This window comes from Hevea brasiliensis, chromosome 17 (genome assembly GCF_030052815.1).
Source record: "Hevea brasiliensis isolate MT/VB/25A 57/8 chromosome 17, ASM3005281v1, whole genome shotgun sequence".
Classification (NCBI taxonomy): Eukaryota; Viridiplantae; Streptophyta; class Magnoliopsida; order Malpighiales; family Euphorbiaceae; genus Hevea; species Hevea brasiliensis.
In genome coordinates this window covers 48,491,443-48,497,946 of record NC_079509.1, presented here as the reverse complement: position 1 = coordinate 48,497,946, position 6,504 = coordinate 48,491,443, and the positions used below count along the sequence as shown (strand labels likewise).

At 31.1% G+C, this 6,504-nt stretch overlaps 1 non-coding gene across 1 annotated transcript; it reads left to right on the top strand.

Moving 5' to 3' along the window:
- The first annotated feature begins 3,086 nt into the window (after positions 1 to 3,086).
- LOC131175782 (small nucleolar RNA R71) lies at positions 3,087 to 3,193 on the top strand. Its single transcript, XR_009145972.1, has one exon. It is a non-coding gene; the product is annotated as a small nucleolar RNA R71 (small nucleolar RNA).
- The last annotated feature ends 3,311 nt before the right edge of the window (positions 3,194 to 6,504 follow it).

The window sequence follows — 6,504 nt, the reverse complement described above, 5'->3', positions numbered from 1 at the left end:
GACATGTGAAGGATTCGATCTATACCTCCTTAGCATCAAGACATGAAATACATTGTGGATCTTATCCAATTATAGTGGTAAAGTTAGCCTATAGGCTATCAGACCCATACGTTAAATGATTTTGTATAGACCGATAAACATCGAGCTTAACTTACCCTTCTTCTTAAATCTTAACACTTTTTTCCATGGCAACACCTTGAGGAAAACTTTATCACTGACTTTATATTCTATGTCTTTTCTTTTTAAATCTGCATATGACTTATATCTATTTGAGGTAACTTTCAAACTAGCTCTGATCACCTTTACCTTCTCCTCAGTCTGTTTCACCAAATCTGGCCCTACACTCTTATCTTCACCTAATTCTGTCCAATATAAGGGTGTCCTGCACTTTCTCCCATTCAATGCTTCATAAGTGGCCATCTTTATACTTGCTTGATAACTATTGTTATATGCAAACTCTATTAATGGTAGATACTTGTCCCAACTTCCTTCAAATTCAATAACACAACTTCTTAACATATCCTCAAGTATCTGGATTACTCTTTCTGACTGCCCATCTGTCTGAGGATGAAAAGTTGTGCTATAATGCAAATGTGTACCTAAAGCTTCCTATAACTTCTTTCAAAACCTGGATGTAAACCTCGAGTCTTGGTCTGATGTGATCGATACTCGCACCCCATGTAACCGAACTATATCACTTATATATAATTCTACTACTAAGAAGTTGGTTCTAACTGGTAGGAAGTAAGCTGACTTCATCAATTTGTCTACTATTACCCATATTGCATCATGCTTTTTCTATGTGAGAGGTAGACCAATGATAAAATCTATCATGATACGGTCCCATTTCCCCTCAAGTATAGGTATAGGTTACAGCAAACCTGATGGAACTTGGTGCTCTACCTTAACTTGCTGACATATCAGGCATCTTGTCACATAATCAACAATGTCCTTCTTCATACTAGGCCACTAATAATGAGACTTCAAATCACAATACATCTTTGTATTCTCGGGGTGCATAGCATAAAAGCTATTGTGTGCCTCTTTCAGAATGCTCTTTTTCAAATCTTCATCATCCGGCACACACATTCTTTCTTTGTAGTATAAGCACCCATCTTCCTTTATCTCATACCCATTCTCCTTCCCCTTTTTGATCTGACCCAAAATGGTTATCAATTTCTCATCTAGTTTATGCACTTCTTGCACGTGCTGTAATAGACTCGGCTTTACTTGTAATTCGGCTAATATAGCCCCATCTTATTCCAAAGCCAAATGAGCATTCAAAGTCCTTAATGTCACCAATGATTTTCTACTAAGTGCATCTACCACTACATTTTTCTTTCCAGGGTGATAGTTAATAATACAATTGTAATCCTTTAAGAACTCAATCCATCTTCTCTGCCTCAGGTTGAGTTCCTTCTAGGTTGGCAAATATTTAAGACTTTTGTGATCCATGTAGATATAACACTTTTCACCATATAAGTAATGCCTCCATATCTTTAATGCAAATACAATTACTGCTAATTCAAGATCGTTAGTAGGGTAGTTCTTTTCATGTGATTTTAGCTGCCTAGAAGCATAAGCAACCACTTTTCCTTCCTGCATTAGAACACACCCAAGCCCATTATGCAAGCATCACTATAGACCACAAAGTCTCTCCCTGATACTGGTTATGTCAACACTGGTGCTTCAGTAAGCATAACCTTCAATTTCTCAAAATTGGCTTGGCACTTATCATTCTAGTCAAACTTCACATTCTTATGCAGTAGCTTAGTCAATGAAGTTGCTACAAGAGAGAATCCTTTCACAAATCTCCTATAGTAGCCTACTAATCCTAAGAAACTCCTGACTTTTGTTGCGTTCTTAGGTGGCTTCCATTCCATTATAGCTTCTATCTTCTTGGGATCCACTCTAATCCCATCAGCTGATACTATGCGTCCAAGGAAAGAAATCTCATTCAACCAGAATCTCTGTGGGAATGGTAAAGGTGAAATGTAAGCCTTAGGTGCCATTTATTTAGGTTCTTCCTTTTCACTCTTCTTCTCTTTACTCTCATTCTTTTCTACTAAACTCTCTTTTTCAACTTCAACTCTAACTTCAACTTTAGCTTTTTTTTTTATTTTTTTTTATTTTTTTATTTTTTTATTTTTTATCTCCCTCTCTATTTTTATCTTCCTCAACTTTCTCTTTAACCTTTTTGTCTCCACTCTTCAGTATTTTGCCACTTCTTAATGCGATAGCCTTGTAATGCTCCTTTGAATTTTTTGGTTGGCTAGGAAGCTTCCCAAATGCTTTGCTATTTGAAGAGCTTACCTATTGAGCTATTTGATTCTCTAACATCTTGTTGTGGTTGCCATTTGATCCATTCTAGATGTTAGTTGAGAAATCATATCTTGTTGACTTTGATGGCTTACTAGTAGAGTCTCAATCATAGCTTTCAATCTAGCTATCTTATCTAGTTGTGCTTTTTGTGGTAGAGGTTGTTGAGGTTGTGGTGGAGCAGATGCATTCTGAGGTTTAGGAATTCTAGGAGGAGACCCTTTATTTTGTTGAAAATTCTGATGTGGTTGATATCCAGGAGGTTGCTAAAAATTTTGGTGTTGTCCTTATCTACCTCCCCAAGAAAAATTTGGGTGTTTTCTCCACGTTGGATCATAAGTTGTAGAAAATGGGTTACCAGCTAGCCCTTGATTGTAGTCATAATCCACTTATTCACTTAAAAGTCTTGACCAAATGAAGGAAAATCAATAGCATAATTCACATTTACAGCTCCAACATCTGCTGAATTACTTGAACCTTTAATTGAAGAATCTACTTTCATACTTAGCTTGTCCATCTTCCTTGTTAAAGCATCAAATTTAGCATTAGTCATATTCAAGGCATCAAGCTCAAACATAACCACTGGTTTCTTTATCTCATTCCTTTCACAACTCCACTAGTAGTTGTTATAAGTAATTTTATCCAAAGCAGAAAAAACTTTATCTTTAGATTTCTCCATAAGATCACCTCTAGAAGATGCATCAATTGTACTCCTAATAGCTAGAGAAACATCATTATAAAAGTGTTGAACAAACATCCACCTAGGAATCCCGTGGTGTGGACATCTCCTTTGTAAATCCTTGTATCTCTCCCATACTTCATACAAGCTCCCATCATCTCTTGGTTTGAAAGAAGTCAGCTCATTCCTTAGTTTAGCTATCTTGCTTGGTGGGAAATATTGAGCTAAAAATGCTTGTGAAATTTCATCCCATGTTGTGATAGAACCCGGTGGCAAAGAATGAGGCTACTCTTTAGCTCGGTCCTTCAAAGAGAAAGGATATAATCTGAGTCGAACAACATCATTAGAAACTTCATTTATCTTCAACATATAACTAATCTCAAGAAAGTGTGCCAAATGCACATGTGGACTTTCATTTGGACTTCTCTCAAATTGTGATTAATGTACCATCTGATAGAGTGCAGGCTTCAATTCAAAGTTATTAGCTTCTACTTTTACTCTTGTAATACTTAGCATGAAATCCCTAATGTTAGGATAAGCATGATCCTTCATAGAACGGTTGTTGGCATTGTTGTCATCATTGGCCATTGCTTCTTGTGGTTGCTCTTGCTCTTATTCTCTTTCTTATTGTTGATGAGCTCTAAATTCTACTTTTCTCCTCTTAGCTTTTGCTCTTAAGGCTCCAGCTATCCTCATTCATTTTTTATCCTTCTCATAAAATAAAAGTACCTGAAAATCAAAATAAACAAATTATCAAAGTAAAATGATAAAGAAATTAAAAAATAAAAATACACAAATTAATTAAACAAACAACAATTCAATATCAAACAAAAATCAAATCCCCTGCAATGGCGCAAAAAACTTGATGTGGGGTATCTGTAAGTATACAAGCCATATCAAGTCATAAAGTAATAAGTCAAGTATTGTTCCCATAAAGATTTGCATTTTGGTCACCAAACTATGAATGAAGCAATTATTAGGGCTAATGATTAATGAAATAAAGTGTAAATGTAAATAAACTTGATGAAATTGACAATTCTAAACATAATATGGAAATAACAAAGAAAATAAACCTTTAAACTAAATATAATTAAACTAAATTAATAATAGGTAATTAAAATTAAAGGCTAATTAATGGTAAAAATGATTTCATAGTTGAGATTTATGTATAAATTAATTGGAATTTGTCTTGGTTCATCCAATTTTAAGAGAAAATAAAGTTTAAAAGTGATTGGTTCTAAAGTCCTTTAATATATTTTTTAAGCAAACCAAAGAGTATTTTAAGAAAACCAAACCTACTTATATATGATATTTGATTCACTTAAAAACTATTAAGTTTTATAAGCAATCAATGAATCCTCTTAAATTACTTATTTATTTCTAAATTTAGTTGATTTTAAGTTCTAGTACTTGATTATCTATCAATGATTTTTATATTTCAGTCCTTAAATCGAAGATTAAAAAAATATCCAATTGATACCAACATTAGGCAAGCAAAATAGGCACATAAGGAGAAGAATCAAAACTCATATTTATATAAAATCTAGAGTAAACCAGTCCAAATCCATAAATTAATCTAAAATATGGTTTCCAACTCTAAAATTTAAAGATTCTACTCAATCATGTTGATATTTACAAGGGAAAAATGATGAAAAAGTAAAGAAAAATATGATGAAGAAGTAAAGAAAAATATGATGAAGGAATAAAAATAGAAAAACCCAGCTAGAAGAACCAAAATCTCAAAATTCTAGAGCTTCCAGAAATAGTGGCAGCAGTTCCTCTGTCCAGGATTAATAGCGTTTTTCCTTCCTTTCCATTTTTGTGATTTTTCTTTCTTAGTTCTTCTCTTAGAGCAAAAACTAGAAATAGATATTTTTATATGGTCCCAAAAAATACCCTAAAGTAGGTCTAAAAATGCATAAGGACCAATGAATAGACAAGAGAAAAGGTGTAAAACTTGTGAGGTCAGCAAAGTTTTTCACACTATAAGTTGCCTGTTAATGAAGTGCTTACCCTAAGCAACATCTTAAGCAAATTTCAAGTTTTGTATTGCCTGTTTGCATAGGATAAGCAGTATTTTAAGCAAATCTTGATAGGTGTTTGTGTTGTAATGATTTTTTCACTTATGCTTGACTTTAAGCTTGACTTGAGCTGCGTCTCCTTAGGGTATTTCTTCGAATCATCTCCTAATGCATCATTGACTTTTAATTTACCACAAATCCTATTAAAAATATCAAAATTACAAAAATCAAATACCAATTAGCTAAAATTAACAAATAAGTAAAAACAAAGTAAAAAACATAAAAAAAAAAACTTAATTATAAAAGCAAAATGGATGCAAAACTACTCTAAAATATCATTATGAAATGAATGTAAAAATAATACTTAAATATATTAATATGAAATTGTGGGAATTAATTTAAATTAAAAAAATAAAAATAAATAATAATAATAATAATAATAATAATAATAATAATAATAATAATTTAAGATTATAAATAAAATTATGTATTTACATTTTAATGGGTAAATGTTATCATCTTTATTTTTCTCCCTACTATAGTATTTTACTAAAACACACGACACTTTTACTGTTTTTAAGCAGTAAAAGGTCCCTCTTCCCCTTACTTTTTTTTTTCCTTTTTTTTTATTATATTCTCACTAAATATTTATTGCTTTTAATAGTTGCTTCCATCTCTGGCATTGCAACCATTACCCCCACGTGGCAATCTACCTAGCCTGTTGAATAGTTTTTTTTTTTTTTAATTTTCATTTACATTATAAATACTTAAGAAAATGTCATAATTTTCAATGTTATAAAATATACACATATATTAAACAATTAAACTGCTAATATAATGACTCTTAGATTTAGATTTTTATTTTCATTTTAAAAATTTTATAAGATTTTAATTTTCAAATTATTAATAACATAAGCATTATAATTTTTAAAAATTTTATGCTTTCTCTAATGGTAATATAAAGAAAAAAATTGTTAATTTTAAAATAACAAAGACAACAATATATTTTAAAGTATAAAAATAGTATTATATTATTAATTTTATTTTAATTGAATAAAGAAAAAAATAAACAAATAAATAAATCATGATAAGTGAAAATTAAAGCCCCATATTATAAATAATAAAAAAATTATAGAATATGTGGGGTGAAAACTATATACTAAAAATGTTGAATCGTAAAGAAACATTAATGCATTTAGATGACATATAATTTAGCGGAGCAGATCCAGTACTTATCTTATGAGTTGGAAGTTTAAAAAAGTTGGCATAGGCATAGCATTCTAAAACATTGGTTCACTAGCCAATATGATACGCTATTCTTTTATCATGTTCTTATGCTTCCAAAGAAAAATTAATGACACATGCTCCACTGATTGATTCATATTTAAGTTAATATATTTTAAAGTTGAGAACATATTTCATCAACTTTTATTGTAATCATTGTATTAAATATTTCTGTTTGTTAATTTAAACTCTCCAACATCC